Raw genomic sequence first — 23711 nt, 5'->3', positions numbered from 1 at the left:
GAATTTTGTCATTACATTCCTCAATGATTGAGAGTGTGGCTTGCCTGCAGTCACCCAGTGGGTTTCCTTGGCTGAGTGGAGATTTAAACCCTGGTTTCCCAGAGCCCTAGTCTGGTACTGAAACCAGTACTGTACATTATATTGGCTTTCTACAAGCATGCTATGAAGACTGCCCATACAAGATTTTGTAGAATCATAATATAATGGATCACATCCCTCATAATTTCTATACTCTTGGAAGCAAAGTAATGAATTTTAAATACTGAAGCAAACACTGTTCATTTAAAAACCTTTCCTAACAGCTGTGTGTATCTTTTTCATTCTGAATTTTAATTTAATTCTATATGAAAATTATTCTCAGAACAATATTCATTAAATCATTTGAGAATCATTCTCCAAAACCATGTGTTCAAAAGAATTTCTAAAATAAGTATCTTTGACTTTTTCTGTAGAGCTTCATTTTGGGTGTGCTAATACTTTTTTAATGTTCTTTAATTACACAACATCTTCAAGAAAAAGAGATTATAAGTGACAACAACTTGGTAATTAGATGTGCATTTCAACATGCCCTCAAGGATTCTATTCTATCAAAGATGCAGAAGATAATGACTTGTGTATTAACTTTTCAGAGAAATGAATGGGGCTTTGGAAGTGCTTGTTACAGTCAACCCAAATATTTAATACTTTCACCCAAGGCAAATCTAAAGCAAATTGATACACATTTAACACCTTCTTTTAAAGAGCTTTTCTCCACTTTGCTGGTCTCTGATATTATGATACAATGAGGTGGAGGAACTTCTGGCCTTCCACATACAGACGAACTGCTACTCCTGTTATGGTTTATCATTGGTCAGACTAGCACAGGATGATAGAAATTGAAGTCTAGCAAATCTGGAGGAACACAAGTTTTCCAATGCTGTTATACTGAAGTTCTCATTTCTAGTTGGGGTGTGTGTGTTAAAACTATTGGTTGGTTGCCCTTTTTTCTGGTTCATATAATGATCTTTGGTTGTCCAAAAAAGTTTGTCTACCAGTTCTCTCATGTGACCCAAGGGCATTATTGAGTGGTGTGTGGGTGTTCATGTTCATATTCATGCTCCACTTTTCATGCAAGATCTTCAGGCATTTCACTCTATGTTGTATGATAGGAGGATTTTTATGTATGTGAGCATTACCTAGGAATCTAATGATAGTTAGTACAGCATGGGTGGCAAGATTATGTAAGTCATATGGATATGATTGTTTACCTGTGAAGGTATATAAACCCAGGTCTCCATGTCATCATATGAATAGATGTGATCTTATAAGACAGCATGACTGAGATACACACTTAGAATGTTGGCCCAAAATATTGTACAACGTAGTTGCATCTGTGTGTTCTGGGATTTTATTTTTTTATTTCTAAGATATAATTTAGGGCTTGTTTCTGGTACACAAGTGTTGCAGATGAGGTAATATAGGAAAGGCGAGCAATCCCAATTTGAACAATACTTGTGGTTTTGTAGAGAGGTATACAAACATTTATTGAGTTACATACAAAATATATAAGTAACCAGCATGGTGTAATGGTTTGAGAGTAGATAAGGGTTTGTGATCAGGCTGGAATGTAGTTCTCACTATCCTTAGAACTTGATTGGAGACAAGGCATTATGTGTTTCTGAAAGGTGCATTCCTACAGACGTTGCTCGATATGTTTCTTCAAAATTTTGTTTTGCAGTTTTAGACTAAAATGTTTTTTATCTTCATATATGACAGCTCTGAACCTTCTGAAAGTGAAGAAGATGTGGTCAAGCCAGTACAATCTCCACACAGAAATGGCCCATCTCAAGGCTCAAATTTAACAAAGGAAGATGAAGATGGGGAGGAGGAGGAGGAGGAAGAAGAAGAAGAAGATTTAAACTACTGCAAACTCCAAACACTAAAGGAACTTTTTCCTCAAAAGAGTGACAAAGAGTTATTACAAGTACAGTAATATAATTTTGGATTGTTACCAGTTTTGAAGGGAACATCTTCACATATAGGCTTCTGGTACATTTGAAGACAAATCTGAGGTTATGAAGATTAATTCATTTAGTCTGCTTGAGCAGTGTTGGTATAGAATACGAAGTAAGCCTCTAATATTACCTTACTTAATGCAGCATAGGAACAAAAACCTAGCTATGAGTTGGTATGTTCTGTTTCAAATCTTGTCTTTTAAATGCACTGTGTGGTTGTGGGCTTGATAGCAGGTTAAAAACTGAGACTCCTTTGCTATCTACAATTCATGTTTTATGAGCGTGTTTATTAAAACATATACCCTGGCACTTTATACCTCACTCATCACCAAAAGCTGGCTTTGAAAAAATGATATTGACCTGAAGAGTATTTTTATGAATCGCTGAGACAGTGAATAAAGTACTTTAAAAATCAGAATAGCACAAAAATAATACATTTAGTAATCTTAATTATCAGTGCATAGAAATTTGGTTCCTTAAAAAGTCATGTTTATTTCTTGCTTACTTTAAGCAAGTTTTCTAGCACTTAATGTCTGTGTAGATGTGCTTGAGATTGTCAGCAGTGTCTACTAAAGTGTTAGAAGCCAGACAGAAGGTGAGATAATTTGAGTGACTACTAGAAGAACTATAATGTCTTACTTTGTTCCTTTTACTTCTCCTTAACTAGACAAACTAAGATAAATTACACAAGTAAGAAAAAATGGAAGTCAGTTCCCATAATTGGTTGCAAGAATCATTTTTTCTTGGTGTAGAATTTGAATGCAGTGGAACAGAATAAGCACACATAGGATTTTGCTGTTATATTCTTTTTAAAGAAATGTTTGTTGTTTTTGTTCTCTCTCTAGCTGATAGAATCAACAAATACAATGGATGAAGCTATAGCTGCTGGCCTGAAGTTGGTTGAGGAAGGTATGTGTTTTTCTGATAAAAATTGTTGTTCAGCCATAGCAGATGATGTGGCTCCTTCTCCAATAGATACACTAGTTAAATAGTATGTTAGTTAAATACTAAAAATTTCTGAGATGTTATTTTTATGCATATGGAATTTGCAAAAAATGAAAAAGTAGATTTTTGCCCTAAGGAGACTACATACTTCAAAATAAACACTAGAGAGGCAACGTAGGAATAATAGGGAAATGAAAGCAAGACACAAAGGATATTTCTAAATACCTTTTGCCTTATAATTATTTTCTAAAAAGAGATTTCTCCCTTTCCATTGTCTCATGTCAGAGTTAAGCATTGAATTTGGCGACTCTGCTGTTGGAAATAATTACTGTCAATGGAAGAAAAAGCAAACAAGATGAGAACCTATTTCCGTTCTTCAATGAAATTATAATTTTAATGAATTGAATAAACCTTTATGTGCAATTTCAAAGTATCTTTTTGATATAAGAATTTGAATTATAAAGACAACTGAGCTCTTCATGATACAAACTTAAAAAGTCAGCTGAGAACAGCAGTAATTTTATTGTCACATTTTATTGTCACATGTTTGCTGCTGTGCTGCTCTGTGTTCTTTAAATCATACTATTCAGTTTTGCCAGTGTCACATTACAGATTCCTTTTCTGCTTCCCCAGAGCTGATATTTCCTTGATTATGTTTCCAGTTTATTTTTGTTCCAAGATTTTCTCATTAGTTTACCTTAATATTTGTTGGGTATATTCAGAATTATCAAGATCATTTTGAATACTAAGTATGGCAACAGAAACCATGTACAGTGCTACCTCGGGTTACGAAATTAATTCGTTCCGCCGTTCCGTTCGTAACCCGATAATTTCGCAACCCGAAAAGGCTTTCCGTTAGCGCTGGAAAGCCGCTAGCCGCGCTTTGCGTTTGAATTTCGCACCGAAATAAATTCCGTAACCCGAAAAAAATATCGTAACCCGGAACAGTTTTTTCCAATCTAACTTTTTCGTACCCCGGAAATTTCGTAACGCGATCATTTCGTATCCCGGGGCACCACTGTAGTCCTTTGCTTGGCTCATTAAAAATATAGTTGCTCTCTATGTGCGGATAACACCTTCTGAATTTAAAGGGACCTGCACTACAGTTGTGCATGTTGACTCAGGCTGTTGGCAAACTTGAAAATTAATACAGTTTGACACCACTTTTAACTGATGTGGTTCCATCCTATGGAATCCTAGGATGTAGTTCGATGTGAAACCAAAACTCTCTGACAGAAAAGGCTAAATATCTCAGAACTACAAATCCTAGAATTCCATAGCATTGAGCCTTGACAGTTAAAGTGGTGGCAAACTAATCATGCTGTAGTGTAGGTACAGTCTCAAAATCAAGTTTCATTGTGCCTATGAGACTTATTGCTGGGAAGGCATACATAGCATTGCAAGAGACTATGTGTATGTTTATGTGCATTCAAGTCACCTGTCAGTTTATGATGACCGTATAAATTTCATAAGGGTTTTTTTTTTTTAAGATAAAGGATACTCAGAGTTGGAAAATTAAGCAAGGTCAGGCCTGGTTAGCACTTGGATGTGAGACTAGCAACAAATACCAGGTGCTCTATGTTATATTTAAGAGGAAGAAACTGGCAAGAGACTATACGTCTCTTAAATATCCTCAATTGAGGCTTTTTGTTTTTTGCCTTTCGGCTTTTTCTGCTATAGTCCAGTTCCCCACCTAAAAGTAAGTGTATCCTGCTTAGTTTCTCGAATGGATCTCTTCAGTAAAATTTTGTGGCAGTTGGCAAATGTTACAATGGGCGTTCCTACGTACAAAATATTGGATGAGAATAAACATGTCTGAACATAATGACATGGTGTTCTGACTCTGGCAAGCTTTAAGAGGAAGAGGAATTGCTGAACAGATGCTTGGCTTATTTTTTTTTCCATTGGGTGATTTCAAAAACCTGGAAAACTTGGTTTGTTTTTGACTGATCAAACTATATTGACTCCTTGACTGATCTGAAGTGTTTAATTAAATATCTCATAGTAACTACTGTAACGAGTAGTTCACCGTAGAGTTATTATAAGTTAGAAATGACTTGAAGGCATACAACACAGTATGCATACTGACTGTTACCTATTGACTTATTAAATGTATTATAAATATGTAACTCTTGCTTCAAAATTAGGCTATAACTGAGATCCAGCAAAAGTGTTTACACATGAGGTTGTATGTACACAGCTTCACTTTTGAGTTACAGCACATCTCCATAACCACTCCCCTAGGTTCCAAAGGTAACTTAGAGTTAAGAACAAGGGTGATGGGACTGTGCCGTAGCAGGAACTAGAAGCCTCAACTGCAGGAGATGGACAAATGATCTACACTCTTACCCTGGGATACGAATGCGCCGCGTTACGAAATTTCCGGGTTACGAAAAAAAAAATAATACAAAATAATTCCGGGTTACGAAGGTTTTTCCGGCTTGCGAAAAAAGTTTTGGTGCTTTTCGGCGCCATTTTGCACGAAATCGCGGCTTTTCCCCATTAGCGCCTATGGCAATTCGGCTTGCGAAAGACTTCCGGGTTACGAAAATGGCGGCGGAACGGATTAATTTCGTAACCCGGGGGACGAGTGTATAGTACATGTAGTCATATGGATTGCAGCCTAGAGTTTTTTCCAGCCTCTGTACAGTGGTGTGTACTATTCAGCCAACAGAATACAGGATTGCTCGAATAGCTTATATTAAGGTTATAATGTAGCACTGATGAAATGGAGTAAAAAGTTTAATATCCTGTGTCACTGCAGGTAGAAATTTAATCCGTCTATTCAATCACATTTTGAAAAGAGAATTATGATTTGTGCAGCTTTTTTAAAAATGTAATTTCTATGTAATCTATTCTAATTGCCAGAAAAAGTTTTTAAAAATTGAAGTGCTTTGATGTTAGACTCCAAAACGTTTCTGATTATACTAAACTAAACTTTTTGTTTTAGAGGGTGGATCTCGAAAGAGGAAGCTTGAGGAAAGTGCTGAAGGTGATTCTGGAGATATTGATGACCAAAGTGCAAAAAAGAAAAAGATTGACCCTGTAAGTAGCTGAGGATATCTTAAGTGCAGAAATCCAGACTAGATTTAACTGTTTAAATAGCTGCTGGAGTTCCAGAAATCAGATACATACATTATACATAATGTTTTATGCATTTAGTGTCCAAGGCAGAATTTGATATCTGTATTTCCAAATAGTTTTGTAGAAAAACACTACTTAGCACTACTTGGGCAAGCTTCCAGCCCTTTTTCTGTGATCTTGAACGATAGGTAAGTAGGGTAGGTAGGTTGCTAAAACTGAGGTGTGCTGATAAAAACTGCTGACATTTATGTCTGAAATAGTCATTTTTACTATCGGAGGAATTCAGTCTTTGAATCTAACACACAGATGCGTGGGAATATCTGGCTAAACAGAAGTTACTTCTCCAAATGGTAGTACAGATTGACTCTCCCTTGCATCTGGAATTCTGAAATATTCCAAAAACCAAAACTTTTTTTGTGGGTGACCAAGATAGTGACCTTTGCTTTTTGATGGTTCAGTCTACACAAAGTTTGCTTTATGCATAAAGCTATTTTAAAAAGTATAAAATTACCTTCAGGTTATGTGTAGAGTGAAAGCACAGGAGAGACCCTCTCGTGGCTGCAGGAGTTTACTGCATACCAACCAGCTGCAGACAAATCTACATAGGGACAAACACAGTGTTCAAACACGAATTAAATAACACAAGAGATATTGCAGGCTGGGTCAGGCAGAAAAATCAGTAGTAGCAGAAACACATTATTAACCACCTGGGCATAAAATGCTATTTGAAAACACTGAAATTATGGACCATGCCAACAAATATGAGGTCAGAATGGAAAGCCATTGAAATCCAAAAACACCTAGACAACTTCGACAGGAAAGAAGAAACCCTTAAAGGAAATGGAGTTTGACTACCAGTCTTGGAAAAACAAAACAAAATCAAGACCCCGCAAGTGCAAATGAAAACCACACAGGGTCAGGGGTGCTTCCCAGCAGACAATGGATCACTAATTAAATAGACACCCTGAGGCATTGCCATTCGACAACAGACCAACACATTGATTAATGTGTAAATCACTTCCTCTCAACCAAGAGTCACAAAGTATATATACCCCACTCACTTCTATGCCACCATTCTCTAAAGATGTCAGCTACAGATGCTAGCAAAACATCAGGAATAAACTCTTCCAGATCATGGCCACATAGTCCAGAAAACCCACAAAAACTAGTGATGCCTGTGGTGAATGCCTTCAAATTCACATAAAGTCCCATTTCTAAGATATCTCATTAAATATGTATATTTAAAAACAGGTATTTCAACCCACCCCACCCACCCCAAAAAAAGAATCCCTAACTCTTCTGGTCCAAAGCATTTTGGATTAGGGAGACTCAACTTGTTGTACTCAAAATAACAAATACATAAGGTTTCTAGGAGTGGGTTGTTCTATATCGTAGTATTCGAATTAGTAAAATGAAATGAAGAGTAAAAGAAATTAATCTTTTTCTGAATCATAGTTGCAAAGTCCTGAAAATCAGTGGGAAAAGCGTGAAGGTTTGGTGAGCAAACTGCACAAAGAATTTCCCAGCTTGGATAAAGAGGTATGTTGTCTTTGGCACAAAATATATGATTAATATAATGTGTATGTATAAATTATATAGTGAGTTCAATAAGGTTGCTTTCCTTTTAAAACAGGCCTGCACAACATACAGCCCAAGGGCCACATGTGGCCCGCCAAAGGATTTTAGGTGGACCGCAAAGATGTGAAACGATTTCAAGGCTCCTCCACTGCTTGGCCTTCTCCTGAAGAGAAGGCCAGACATCAGAGGAGGATGGGCAAATGCTTGCCAAGCAAGGCTCCTCCATCATCCAGCTTTTTCCTGAGGAGGAGGCTGGACAGTGGACGAGGAGAATACTTGTCCTACAAATCTCCTCTACTGCTTGGCTTTCTCCTAAGGAGAAGGCAATGTTGAGGATGAAGCTGGGTGAACGCTTGCAATACTCCTCCACTGCTCTGTTTTCTCTTGAGGAAAGGGGTAGGCAGATGAGGACAGAATTAATATTAATTAATTAATTGATATTAATTAATTAACTTGGAGTTGGAGAATGAATTTTCTATTAATGTGTATGGTATTGGAGCAGTCTTGTTGAAGACTCAGTGTCAGTCCACCCAAGAAACAGTAAAAAAAAGTTATTATCAGGTCATAAGTTATTTCTGTAAACTCTTACAATATACTGTTCTGGAACTTAGGCTAGTGTGTTTCTGGGAGTGAGGGTTGGTCCCTCTGGATTACTTTCAGCTTTGTGCACTGACTAAAAAAAGACGGGGGGAAAACAGGAAAAAAAAACCCAACACTGCTATATGCCTAAATTGTAGTTGTAAAAGTGAACATTCCTAACACGTTTTCCTTAGTTTTGATATGCATAGGTGAAAATATGTGCAAATGTGATAATACCTTGCTCTTTATAGGTTATGATTTATGTGACTATATAGGATATCTTATAATATTTTTCATAACTAGGAACTGAGGGATGTACTTCAAGAACATAACTGGATATATCAGGAATCTCTGGAGTCTTTAAGAGTATTTATGGAAGATCAAGAGGGTAACACTCACTTTATTTTTGTCAATATGTACAATTAACCTAAGACGTGTAAATCATTTTTCCTGCCATTATATGTTTTATCTCTCTGAAGAAGTTGCATATCTTGTTGTAGCAATAACTGAATTTAATGTGGAAATCTATCTCTACCATTAAGGAATGTTGTAAATGGTTTAAAGCTGGGGACATCTTAGCCTTGAGTAAGAATTTTAGTCACAGTTATTGTAGTATATTTCTTATTATGCAGTTTCTCTGTCCTTTTGGTAAGAACTTTGTATGTAGAGCAGGAATCAGAATTATGTAGGTGTCCACATGTGGTTGAATTGCAGTTCCCCACAGCCAATCGGTTAACTTTGGCTCTTTAAATGATTCCCTCACACACAATTCCCATCAGCTCTACCAGTGCTGAGCAATGCTGACAGTTGAGTATCAACAACAAATAAAGGGCCACACAGCTCCCACTCTTGATTTGGGAGGCATGATCCAGTCCTTTAAATCAGATATTCTTTGACTTTCACTGTTAACTTCTGGGCAAAGGTGAGATTGCTATGCAAAGAGAGAGAATTCCAGAATTCTCAGCACTTGAGCAGAAGTAACTTTATAGTGCGTTTGTGGATTGTTGCCATACTGTTTTCCCCCTTTTGACCAACTATTCCCTGTGAAGAGATTTGTAAGAATAGTACAGCATTGTATGCATTCCACATGTGCAAGGCAACCACTCTCATTCTTCCTTAATGCTCATTCCTTGGTACAGTTACATCCTTTTAGACAGCAATTTTCAGAGATAGCAAGCTGTGGTAGTAGCAGTTTGTTTTATTTTTCATAAAGACAAGTCCTTAATACAATTCTGCCAAAATAGATCAAAGTATTTTCCTATCCCCCATTCCTTGTTCCCAAAACCCACTTCTGATATGCAAATACACAGCTTTCTTAATTTTCAGTTCAAGTTTGATGGGAATTTTTGTTACCATTTAGATAAAGTTTCATCTATCTTCTCTGCCAGAGAGTTGACATGAGCTAGTTCTAGTATTGTCAGCACCAAGAGATTCTTTACTGTTCTTTTTGTCTGCCATCATATTGCTTTCATTGCCTTTTTAAAAGAAATTATTTGTTTCTAGAAAAACATAATAATAATAATAATAATAATAATAATAATAATAATTTATTTTTATACCACCTCTCCAATGGATCAAGGCGGGTTACAACAGTAAAAAATTACAGCAATAAAATACACACATACAACTTCAACATTATAAAATCATATTAAAATCACTAAAACATCAAAAATTACACCAGTCATCTTGGGGTAGTCAAGGTAATCCATATCTGTGAGAGTAAGATGATCAGTCAGGGAAGGGCTGTCGGAAGAGTTTTTTAAAGCCATCAAGATTGGTGATATGTTCGGTCTCTTCTCACAGGCCATTCCATAATTTAGGAGTGGCCAATGAAAAGGCCCTCTGGGTAACTACATTCAACCTGGTTTTTATTGGCTGCAGTAAATTTTTCCCAGAGGACCTGAGTGCAGGGTGGATTGTATGGAAGGAAGCGTTCCCACAAGTAAGCTGGACCCAAGCCATTTAGGGCTTTAAAGGTTATTACCAACACGTACTGCGCCCTGGTGGCACAGTGGTTAAAATGCCTGTACTGCAGCCACTCACTCAAAACCACAAGGTTGCAAGTTCAAGACCAGCAAAAGGGCTCTGACTCAGGTTTGCATCCTTCCGAGGTCACTAAAATGAATACCCAGATTGTTGGGGGCAAATTAACTTACAGTTGTAAACCGCTTAGACACTACTTAGGCAGTATAAAGCAGTATATAAATGAAGCTTGTTTGTTTGTTTAATAGGCAGCCAGTGCAGAGATTTTAGGATTGGTGTTATGTGGTCACCTCTAGATTTCCCAGCAACTAATCTGGCTGCCATATTTTGAACAAATTGAAGTTTCTGTACTAGGCATAAGGGTAGCCCCATGTAGAGTGCATTAGAGAAGTCTAGTCGAGAGGTTACCAGCGCGTGTACTAACAATTCTAGGTCTCCTGGCTCCAGGTAGGGTCGCAGCTGGCATATCAGTCGAAGCAGATAACAAGCACTCCTGACCATCAGTCACATCTATCTGAGTTGTCATTTGGAGAGACGAGTCCAGGAGTACTCCCAAGCTGTGAACATAGTCCTTTAGGAGAGGTGTGACCCCAACCAGGACCGGTTAACATATCTCCATACTCAGATTAGGAGTCCCTATAGCAAGTACCTCCGTCTTACCTGGATTCAGTTTTAGTCAGTTTTTCCTTATCCAGTCTATTATCGCTTGAAACATGAAATTTGCCTCACAACTTAAATGTAGCACACCAGACAGATGAGACTTTGGACTAATTCATGATAACGTTTATGAAGTGTTCCTGTCTTTTCCTTCCCTCTATAACAGCTGTGCTTCCTCAAAATCTTATGGGGTGAGTTATCCTCTGAAAGAAGTTGACATGTTTCAAGGGAGGCAATGCCAGAGGGGGCCTTTCAGAATAAAAATACCTTTTCTTGAATGAAGAGATACTTAGGATCTAAGTTTATGCAATGTTTCCAAAAGCTCTGTTCAACCTTTAGGCTGATACCCAAAGGTGCTAGCCTGGGGGACAAACCAGAAACCAGTGCCAAGTGAAGTGGGAAAGTTTTCTAAAAAAATCATATTCATGGATTACATTTCCCTACAGTAGCCAGTTCTGACATTTATGAAACAGGGTTTAGATGTCAAATGTCATAAAGATAGTCAACGCCACATTTTCTAACTTTATCAGCCAGTGTGCTTCCTTATATCACTGGCTTTTCCATCCAAATAGCATGAGATTTGCAGGTGTTCTCCCTCCCTGACACTAAATGAGAAGAATATCCCCATTGCAGAAGCAAGTAATAAAGGTATACATTGTATTAACTTCACATTGTCTTCGTTGTCAGATAAATTTATTCCCTTTCTTCTTATCTTCTGTACATTAAATCCTTAATCCTTGCAGATAGTACATCCTAGAACTATGTCCATGCTGACTGCGTGTGTGTACAAGCTATAGTGTACTGGGCTCATACCAGTGATTGACAGTGGAGTCATGCAGACTGGCAGCTTGGAGCAGCCTGAGGCTGCTGCAGGCCTAGTCATTATCACCGAGCACAGCAACTGGTCCTGATCTGGGTCCCAAACAGGACACCAACAAAGAGCAAACTTTCTCTGTTCTTTGTCCAGCTGGCTTTTCCTGGCCGGGCATGCTCTCCACACAGCTTCCAGCTGCTCTGGGGGTGTGCATCATCTGCTTGCCCTGCCCTAGAGCAGCTGGAAGCTTTTCTTTCTTGTACATCTGTTTCTGGCCACCATTACATACAAACAAAAAAAGAACCAGGGGTATGCTTACTAAAATCATCAGACTACTTGCAATCATATAATCAAAAGACCATCCCTAATGTCTCAGGCTACTATCATGTTTTAGAGCAAGGAGGGACAACTAAGAATGATCTAGGGGTCAGTTTTCTGCTTTTGGAACCCTCTTGGAGTTGTGAAAAGAAATAATGACAAATGAAAAAAGGCAATTGGCTAGAGGTCCACATCTGATGCTGAAATGTTGGGTATGTTTGTTGAACAATGAGAGGGGCCCTATAATCAATTTAAAAGGTCAATTGCTGCTCCTGGAGTCTTCCCCTTTAGTGTGGGTAGGAGTTTGCAAGGCACCTTCTGAAATGCATCATGGTTGAGGGCCTCAAATACATCCAGGGAGCAAGAAACCAGCAAGCATGCTGTCCATTTCATATTTTTAGCAATATAAATTTAAATTGATGCAATCTAAAGGATATACCCACAATATAAACACTGGGTCACCTCCAAATCAGTACAGCTGGCACATATCAACGCTATATTCAAGGGCTGCTTCTGTCTGAACTATTGCAGGCCCGCTCCTTCAATGATATAATGATAATTTCATGACTATTCTATTTGAAAGTGATAGGATACAAGTCATGTGGCTTCACTGATGACAATACTGTCAGCAGTTATTCATCATGGCTATATGCCATGTCACTATTCAGAGACATTATCTAGTCTAAATACAAGTTGCTTGGGAAGGACAGTGGAAGAAAACTGTTGTCTTCATGTTCTACTTGTGAGTTTCCCAGATGTGTCTCCTTCCCCGCTGTACAAAACAGGGTGTTGCAATTTGGTTTGGCCCAGTAGATATAACTGGATTATCTATTTAATAAAATTGAAATTTTGTAGGATTTCTTTCCTGTTTATGAAATGGGATGTTTTGCCCCAATCTGGCTGTTGCCCTCATGAGAGGTGCAGGAGGAATCTAAGAAAATGCTTGTAAAATCAATATACATTGAAAATACCATGTTAAAATCGACAGAAAACTTCCTGCTTAAATTAGAAAATATTGCTTTGGCCATCTCAATAGTATGATAAAACCGTCTGCCATTCAAAATGTATCATATAGCAGTTCTGTTGCTAGAATAGTAGAATAGTGTTTTACATTATACTGTACTAATGTAGTGAAGTTCTAGGTTTGTGGACTAAATCAGAACGAATTTTCATATAAAAGCACAGTGTACAGCTTCTCTGTATGTGCTTTAAATAGTAAGCAGAGATTACTAAGAGGTGTGGGAAAAGAATAGGCTAGAGCCGTTTTTATGTAAGTGGCTGTCAATTATAGGTTCCTTTTAAAAAATCAAACACACTTTTTAATTTTAAAATGGTTGTAATTTTTTTCTGCCTAACAGTTTCCATCTAAGGCAACTAACAAAGAGAGGGAAAATAACACAGAAAAGAACCAATATTAATTTGGTGTGAATGAAGACACTGAGTGGAATAGTGTAAAATGGCCAGTCCCCATTCCTTAAAGTTTATTGTAGCTTTTGAGGCTTCTGCGGCTGGTATACTTAAGTTTTGCAATGGCCACACAAGAGCCATCCTAGTTGCATTATACCCAGACCGGTTATTTTTGTATCAAGAAAGGTGGACTTCTTATCCAAATAGTTGGACAATCTGCAGCTTCTGCTTCTTACTAGCAGCAGTAGTTAACCGACAAAAACTTGTGAAACTGTTAACTTTCCAGATCAGAAATGGGGAATCTTGGGCCTTCCGATGTTATAGACTTCAATTGCCAGAACCTCTCACTGGCATGGCTAGTGGTAAGGAATTCCAGAAGTAGTCATCCAAATATCTGAAGAGCCAAAGGTTGCTCATACATATCAATACTGCTCTAGCTGTTACTCTTTAAGAAAATGGATTGCTTCACTCAATATAGGTTGTAATATCTATGGTACACTTACATGTTGAGATTGGTAAAAACTGACTGAGAGCCTCACAAGAATGCACAACAATCCAGTGGCATCCTTATGTTTACTCTTTGACCAGCAAACCCCCCCCCCCAAATATATATATATCAGAGGTTTTATCAATTTTATAAGGAGTTTACCATGTGTGTGGGAGCAGCTGTTTGAAGATCACAAGTCTAAAGTCTTCTTGAGCTCATTCTTTGGGTCCTAATTTTCATATGCTGAAATGAGCTGCATAAAGTAATACTTCCTCTGCAAGTATGGCAGTCCTTTAACTTCTGTTTTAAGTATTATGCTGATGGATTTAATTGCTGCAGTTTATAGTGCACCTTTTTCAAATGTGATAAAATTAACTGCCTTGATTTTAAATGCAATTCATTTTCCTCCATGTATGTGTTAAGTTAACTTCCCTTACAGGGCTAAAATGCAAAGCTCACTAATCAGGGTTCAGATTACTGTTTTACTTTATAAATATTTTATAAATATTATATAGAAATGTAAGACATTGATTACTAGAACAGAAGCATGTTTTACCATTACTGGTAAATGTGTGGTTATTTCATTAAAACAGATTCATACAATTTAAAATACATTATTTAAAATACATAATGTAAATACTGTTCAGTAGTGTCCTGAACACGGCATACATACATAATTTTATACTTTATTTTATTCTATTCTATATATTTTATAGAAAAGCCTTTCACTGCATTCAATAAAAACTATAAGCAGTAGTGCTGGCTGGTGTTCTGATTTAACCAGGTAAGATTTATAAAAAAAGGTGGGTAATAAATAAATGCCCTGGATTTTAAAGCTTATCTTTTCCTTGTGTAGTATACTGAGAAAGGTAAAGTTTTAAATATTATTGTAAAAAATGTACTGGAATTGTATAAAGTATTGGAACAGTAATATGAACGTGGAAAAACTGGCAAATATTGAATAACATGTTTTGGAATAAGGAAATGGAAACATATTCCAGAACACAGCCATTGATAGTCTGTAATTTTCCCCTGGTTTTTACTGTCTACTATTAAGTTCTCTATAACTTTTATTGTTGTTGTTGTTGTATATACAGATACACAGAATCCTTCCAAAAGTGAAGTTTCAAACGGAAAAGGGGTCTCCATTGATACCAATTATCAGAATGACACTAACGTGAAACTCAAAGAGAAATTTCCCACAAAATCTCATAACGGCTTCAGGAAAAAGGATAAAAAGAAAAAAATATGGAATACTAAAAAGGACTCACAAGTTGTGAATTATGAATCTGCCTCAGAAGCTGGTAGCTCCCTTGATGAAGACTACGGCAGTGGTGATGAAATGATGGAAGACGGTTACAGAGCTAAAATTCTTAACTTTCTGCAAGAAGCTACACCTAGTGAACTCACCTTGATCCCACAGTGTTCTCAGAAAAAGGCTCAGAGAATAATAGAACTCCGTACCTTTAACAGTTGGGAAGATCTGGTAAGTCTGCATTCATCTTTTATTTCAAATATCCACAGTATGTAATGCAGTCAAGGATGCCTTAAATCCAGGAAGACATAGATAGGTGGCCTTTTCCTGATCAGGCTAAAACACTATGCTCATTCTAAGCCAATAGCATTTCAAATAGTGTCAGATGACCTAATTTTGAATGAATTAAGGGGTGATTTTCCTGAAAAACACAAGCTGATTGGCTGGCAACACTGTCACTCATTCTTGAGCACTCAAACTTGGTTCATTTCAATGCAGAAGAAGAATTTAGCTTTCATTTGGGAAGCAGTTGTTTCCAAGCCTGTTGTGATCTGCTGTAGCTGAGAAACCATGCAGAAGGCAAGAATGTGGCATAATTTTTACTGCAGCTGCTTCAGAGAATCAGCAACTGACGTCCAGGGTTGTTCCATGATTGAAAATCCCAGGATGGATATTTTAAGCTTCGCTTTTAAGCAAAGCGTTCTTTTGATAATTAACTTGTTGATCTTCATTTGAATCATACTCTGCTGCCTTTTTAACCTTGGTTTTGGGAACTAAGCAAAATGGCCATTTTATGAAGAGCTATTAAGTTTTTTGTTTTAAAAGCAACGTCAGAAAATCTTACTATGGAAGTGGAAAGTAGAAATCATTGTTACTGGTGAGTACTTGGAACACTGTACCAAACTGTGGCACTGTATTCCAAATGTTTTCTATAATTATTTGTTTTGAGCTATGTATGTTTCAGCAAAGTGTACAGCCTCTAACCTGATCAGTGCGAATTGGCAAATGGATGTAATTATTTGAACCTAAATGTGGAATTCTAGTATTTCTGACTCTATGATTTTTGCTCATTTCAGTTTTAGAGAAATAGTAGAAAATTGGCCTTTTATTTAGTTAGCAATTGTGCTGAGAATGTTTTCTTTCAACTAGCATTTTGGAGAGAAGGTATGCTCAAGATAGATTTTTTTTTTGTATGCATTCTACTTTTAAAAGTTTTTTTTAAGGAACAGTTTTTATACCTACTATACTGTGTATCATGCATTTCATTATATGAGAGTCTAAGATAACTTGGTTGAGTTTTCAAATTAAAAAGAAGAAATACCCAAGTATATTGTGTATTTTAAAGATCATACGTGAAAGGCATAGAGGCACAGCTTTAGACAGACACTTCTCCAGAGACTGTTTTGCCTGCAGCATTTACTTTGAATAGAACATCTGTCCCATTTGAAAACATGTTGAGGTTTGTCTAAACCGATTCTTTTCAAAAGTTATTGCTACAGGGCTGCTGTTCTCTGAAATAGTTCTGTAGAATTAAGTTGTGTGGGCCTGCTTAGATTCAGTAATCCCTTTTATAACAGATGTATTTTTTCAGCAGGCAGACATCTATATAGTTGTTGTAGCTACATGCCCGCAGAATTAATAAAGTGCAGCAAATTACAATACTTGGAAGTTTAAAAAGGTATATCTTTTAAAGGTGCTTAAGAGAGACTGTACTGAACTTCAGCATGTAGGAATTGTATTAGTAAAATGGATTTTGCAATGAGGTTAAGTGTTACTTTCCTTGAGTTGTGGAGGAAACACAAAATATAAATGGTGGTGGTGATGATGTATGATGGAACCTGCAAATAAAGAAAAAAAACTAACTCTTGTGATCAGAAGCATGTTAAAATCTTTAGTGCTAATGTGCAGTTAATTTCTTATATTTAGTTATTGCTTTAAATGTTGTTGGTGACATATAGCAGTGCTAAGGCGTATAGCAATGCTGACGCTATCATGAGTTTTCTTGGTAAGATTTGTTTCCTTCTCCTGAGGCTGAGAGCATGTGACTTGACCAAGTCACTCAGTTAGTTTTCATGGCCAAGCAGGGAACCAAACCATGTTGTCCAGAGTCATCGACCAACCCTCAAAGCTACACCATGTGGGCTCTTACTTTAAATATTAAACATTTGTAAATTATATTTCTGTCCATTGTGTTTAATAACAAAATAAAAAGATTGTGTTGGAATAATCCAGTTAAAACCACATTTGGAGCAGTATTCATAATAAAGTTAGAAGAACCATTAAAATCTCAACCGAACAGCATAGGGGGGCCAGGAAAGTCAATGCCAAAATAAAATTTTCTCCCCAAATTGTGAAAATTACCCCTTATTTAAGAAACAGCATTCCATAAAGCTTATTAATGAGGAAATATGCTGAAGTAGGATGGAATTAAATTGATAATTTTATCCTTGCAGCTTTGCAGTATGTAGTTGATAGCTGTTCCTAATGGACTATCCAGCTGGCCATTAGAATTTCAGGAATAAGTATTTCCTGAAGAAATGAATGCTAAAATTGCTGGTTTAGGATATAGCTTCAGATATTTTTTGGAAATTACTAATGCAGATTAAGAGTGAACAATTTTCATTCCAAGTAAAAAAGCAATTATTTTAAATAGTAGAAATCATATAAACTATTAAATATATTGGGTGCCAGAGGTTCCCCTTTTTTTCAGTGGAAAGTGCTCTTGGATGCATCCCAGTATGCCATACTGTTGTTGTTTAACACTTAGGCTGCATCCACACTGTGGAAATAATCCTGTTTGACACCACTTAAATTGTCATGGGCCCATCCTATAGAAACATGGGAACTGTAGTTTGTTGTGGCACCAGAGCCCTCTGACAGATAAGGGTAAATGGCTCACAAAGCCGGAATGCCATAGCATTAAGCTATGACAGTTTAAAGTGGTGGATTATTTCTGCAGTGTGGATGCAGCCTTGGATAAAAGCAACATTTGAAGCAAATTTGTCATAAGTATGGTTTATTGCTTTTCATAATGTGAGATTTGCTTTTCATCATGTAAGATCACCATATGTGTTAGTTCTTTGCATAAATACCTAATGGAATAGATGGTTACTTTTTACTTAGACAAGATTTATGCAGAAATCGTCAAGGCATACACACACACACACACACACACACACACGCAAGAGTCAGATGTTATTTACTTCAGTAGTCATAGAATAACATGAAATGTGTACGTGAAGCTCCTAGTTTTGTATTTATGCAAATCTCATTGGATGGAATGGAAACTGACCAAGGTGAAGATTGGATCCACAGTCTTCTGAGATACATATACGTTGTTAAAAACATTTAGTTGGATCCAGCTACATTTTGAAAAGTCTGTGGCTTCATAGAAGAAATCATCTTTTATATGAAGAAGGTCTCAGACCAATTCTCAACATCTTTGGCTTTAAAGAACAGACTTCCAAGAGCGGGATGAGAAACAGCCATGACCCTCAGGCTGGGTAATATGTATTTTATTTAAATATTTTCAGGTTGCTTTTTCAAATGTAGACCACACAAGGTGTGATTAGAGATAATCTTTGTATATCAACCTCTAGTATACTAAGATAACAACCAACTGAAAACAACTTAAAGCATTTGTATAAACAACCTTAAAACTGTTCATGCTAGACCAGTAACTATTCATAAAAATCAGCTAAGGACATGCACATAATCCACATAGTTTGAAAACCAGTGGCACTGGAAAGGAAACAGCAGTCCAAAATAAATTGGTTCATAGGGCCCATGTAAGGATCTGGATTGAAAGGACTACGTATGGATTGTTGGAATGGAGTTTTACAATCGGTGGTACTTTTTCAAGTAAACCTACCCTTTCTGCTCACCAACCTGAGAGGTATTCCTAATAGAATTAATAGACCTACAAGAAAGGCCAGTGAGGTTTGTGTTAAAATACAGGCATACTCATATTGGTGGAGGTAGCCCTTCATATAAACGGACTGAACACTGGTTTATGCTTTAAAGTAACTACTTTGAATTAAGACCCAGAATATTGATGTAACATGTTCCAGCTGCCTGGCTCCCATCTACAGCCTGATATCTGCATTTTGCAGTCTCTAAAATTTCAGAGCCATCTTCAGTGCATTATAGAATGCATTCTAGTACAGATCAATGATCTGACTTGATGTAAGGAAGTATCTTATGTTCATAATTAAAACACTTGCACTTTTTTGACCTAAACTCGCTTCACTTTTAAGGCAATGGGATTCTAACCAGTTTAAAGTTGACTGGATTACAAGTGTACTTAGCAAATGGAATAATGTCTACACTTAAACCAAAGTATGTTAACTGGATATATCCTATTTTTAATAATAATAAGGTTCATGGTGAAAAATAGCTGAAGGTACTTCTTGTTCTAACTTGGAAACAGATGTTAACAATCTGGCATGAAACAAAATGGGTGGTTTCTATAACAGATGGTTTCGCTTCACATGCATTACTTAAAGATTACAAGTCTTATCTTCATGCCAACCTGAGCTTTAGGCATTTGGAATAATTATTACAATGTTTGGTCTCTTATTAAAAATATCCTTGTGGTTTAAAAAGAAACTAATTTCTACCCTTGGTGGTTCAGTGTTGTGTAGATTGACAGATGTTTTGTAAACATACTTCCAACAAGACTTTGCTAGAACTGCTCAAACACAGTCTGAAAGTGATTTTTTCAGGTGCTTTCTATCCTTTGCTTTCTGTAGTGTCCTTCTTATTTAAAAGGTTAAATGTTTATAAATCCTATTGGAGTATTGCTTTTTTAAAATGTCAGAAAATAACTGTTATAGCCAAATCAGAAAGGATCACTCTTAAAAGAGGAAGATATTCTGAATAAGCCTGAAACAGAAAAGCAACTGAACTTGTTAAGAACTCTGTCTTTGAAGCACCATGTAGTATTTCCTTCTCAATGCCCCTGCCTGTTTAAATGTAACTTTAAATAGCACCAACAAGCCACTGGATTTCATACTGCTGCTTTTTTCATGCACCAATTATTTTGCATCCTTAACCATAGTTCGATCACAGCCAATTCATTTATCATGGTTAATGCTAACCAGAGTTAAAGTTTAAAACTTGTCTTGGAGCAGATATTGGAATTTTTGATGAGGCCATCAGAGTATTAGGAAATGTGAACTTCCTAAACATATTGTCATATTGTCTAATGCCTTCCAGCCCTTTTCCCCTCATCCTGGTAGATTACCAAGTAACTACCATTTCATTCCAACATTTGGTAAAACAATTACACAGGAAGGCTCTACACATGACATTGGTAAAATAGAGTGTCATACTGTAGCAGAGAATATCTCTGAATGCTCCACAAGTATACTGTAATAATCTCCTTTAAAATAGTAGAGACTCATGTGGAAAGATTTATCAGTCGGCCCATTGCCAGTTGTATTGGCTTTTTATTTGTAGGAAAATGTTGGCATGGATCATATTTGTAATGGCCCTTGTCCCCTCAGCAGTCTGCCTCATTCTGGTGCATTTTAGGTAATGTGAGACTCTTGCTTGAAAAGAAATATAATTGAAGAGTGTGTTTTAATTTGAGCTATTTTCCCCCCAAAATGCAATTCAAGAGGACTTTGCCTGTGAGGATATATCTTGGTAAAATACAAAACAAAAAGGCCTCCTGAGTTCCATATTATGCATGAGATTAACTTCTATAGAAAGAGAGTAACAGATGCAATGTCTGATTGATTTTCTGTAGGGGTCACAACAAGATTCTAACAGTTTCAGGATTAGGAAGATGTCAGCTTACTTTGCATGCTATTTCACTTATCCTTGAGTCACTTCCCTGCTTAGAGAAACATGGCGGGTGGTTCTTTAGTGCTGGAGGCAATCTTAGAATAGCAGCCAGAACTTTGACAAGGCTATTGCAGTTTTGAAAGGACATTCTTCTCTTCCCCCCCCCCCCTTTGTTTTTCTATATGGGAGGTATGGAAACATTGAAGGTTTAGTTGTTCATGGGTTTCTTTTGAAATGATAGTTTCATATACAGCAGCTTTTAGCCACGGTAGCCCACCATGGGCATAGACCCTTTAAAATGCTTGCCAGAGGTCTGATTCTCCAGTGGTTTGGGTTTTTTTTGGGGGGGGGGGGTATGAACGATCCTTACTTTGTCATTAGCTGTTCAGATGGGAAAAATAAAAGCACACACTGAACGTTGTAAAAACAACTCAAATGTAATGTGCCATGTCCCCAACTCTGTATTGATAGTGCCCTCTGTTGTTGAGATACAAATTTTCCATTGTTGGTACAGCAGTCTTAGTGTCATAGCTAAAAACAAATTATTGGTGAAAAAATTAGCATTTTTTAGTTTTCAATGTGAACCAGTTAAGGGGAATAATGCACAATCAAGTCTTTTTTCACTTTTCACACATTCATATTTTACATGAAATATAGATTATGTGCTATTCTACTTGAATTTTTATTATCCTTATCTTTATTCATTGTGTTTCTATATATATATATATTTTCTCCCAAGGCATCTGAGGAAATTTACAATTTAAACAAAGTTTAAAACAAAGAAGGCTGCAAAGGTCTATTAAAACCACAACAAAATTGTCTCAGGTTGTTGATAGTTTGTTCAGGAGATACTGACATGAAGTCTAGTTTGAATTTCTTTCATGGGCAGGCATGCTTTCTTTTAAGTAACTTCAGGGAAAGTTACCCTACAATTCTCTGAGGAAACAATTTCATTTAGTATGAAAGTTAACAGCTTATGATAGGCATATACTCTGTGTATAGTTTTAAGCCAGTGGTCATTTTTGTGTGTACCTTCATAGGTGTCTGTGTTCTATGTCTTTCTGTCACAGACCATCTAGTTCAGTGCTACTCAAAGTGATGCAAGCAAATGAATTATTGGGTCCTTGCTCCCAATACATTTCCAGGAAAGAAAGAAACAGTTGTAGTCAAAGGGCACAAATATGGTCCTGGCATCTGATGCATAGGGAAGAAAATCCCTGCTATTTCCCTGCATCAGATAATTAGAGCAGCGTGGAGTCGAAGGCTTTCATGGCCAGCATCCATAGGCCTGTTACAGACTGCCAAAATAAAGCTGCTTCGGGTCTCTTTGGAGGTATGCTATTTAAATGATGCCTGGCTCCTAAGAGTCCGGAGGTCACACCAAAGCCACACTCCATTCCTAAGCACTGGAGTGCAGCTTCGTTGCAGCTTCCAGATTCTTAGGATGCATGCATCATTTAAATAACATACCTCCAAATAGACCTGAAGCAGCTTTATTTTGGCAGTCTGTAACAGGCCATAGTTTTTTGTGGGCCTGAAAACCCCACAAAATTGGAACAGTGTTTCTTAATCTGCTTTGTTGATACAAAACTTTTCTTTCTTTCTTTTTTAGTGTTTTATTCAAGTGTACTACTGTGGATAGAATACAGAGTTGTGTAGATTGCAAAATGAGCATGCAGCTTTTGCCACTTCCTTCTGCCTGGGTCCTACATCTCCCAAACCTACTCAGTTTGGATCAAAATCACCCAGAACAGGGTGTGCGATAGTGCTGGACAGTGCAAGGAAAGGGGGGGAGTCAATGAAAGTTGCCATTCACTGAATCCTAGTTCTTTATGCCAACACAAGGAGCCATTCATGAGGAAGTCTGCACTTGATCCAGTTGGGTTAAAAATAACTACGTAGTCTAGGGTGCTCAGTAGGCTGAGATTCTAATACAATATCTTCAGACTGGTTTTGATTTAGCTTTTATTTAGTACTGGTGGCTAATCTTTTTCTTCCTCTCTCCTTTAAGTTCACAAAAATGTGCAAGACCAACGGCTTGTCAGAAGATATTATATGGAATTGTAAAACATTATTAAGAGAGAGGGATGTTGTGTTAAAACTCATGAATAAATGTGAAGAGATCTCAAATAAACTGACCAAACAAGTGACAAGGATCACCGGAGATGGGGCAGGTGGATGGAATATCGAGCAACCTTCCATTCTGAATCAAAGGTTGGCATAATTGCTCTTTATTTAATGTTGAATGTATGCAAAATGTAAGTTGGTAGGAAGCAGAAAGTCCTTAAAATCTAAATACAATAGATTAGCTTTGAAAAGTGGCCAGCACTGAGCATTTTTCCTGAGCCGGTGCAGCCAATCTTAGAGACTTTGATTTATACTTACTGTACGTTTCTCTTGGATATAGTTGTCTGTGTTGGGTTTAGTAATTTGTTTTACTTCGGACAGTGTAACTAGGCTGTACTAGAGATGTGTAGATTATCAAGTATTGTAAATATCAACTATCTTTAATCCCATGGGAACAACATTTTTAAATATAGTTCCTAGCAGTTCATGGTACCCATTCATGCTTAGTGTGTAGTATTCAGGAACTGATATCGCCTAAATTACATGGATGTTAATTGTATCAATAACAAGAAAGTTTATTCCATTGAAATCAGTGACACAAAATCTCTTGGCTGAGGGATCTTTAGGTTATACCCTAAGACTTATTTTAGTAATAATGAAGTTTGTCAACATTGGCAAAGTATATGTAAAGCACTTTTGCATGATAAAAGTGATCTACATGTATTATTTGGTTGTAATCCTTACAACAACAAC

The 23711-nt window shown here is 37.0% G+C and overlaps 1 pseudogene; it reads left to right on the top strand.

Annotated features, from left to right (window-relative positions):
• LOC121931084 overlaps positions 1-23711 on the top strand; it is a 56821-nt pseudogene that overhangs the window by 15942 nt on the left and 17168 nt on the right.

This window comes from Sceloporus undulatus, chromosome 5 (assembly GCF_019175285.1).
Source record: "Sceloporus undulatus isolate JIND9_A2432 ecotype Alabama chromosome 5, SceUnd_v1.1, whole genome shotgun sequence".
In the NCBI taxonomy this organism is placed as follows: domain Eukaryota; kingdom Metazoa; phylum Chordata; class Lepidosauria; order Squamata; family Phrynosomatidae; genus Sceloporus; species Sceloporus undulatus.
The sequence above is the reverse complement of the archived record's forward strand: the minus strand, read 5'-3'. Positions and strand labels throughout refer to the sequence as shown.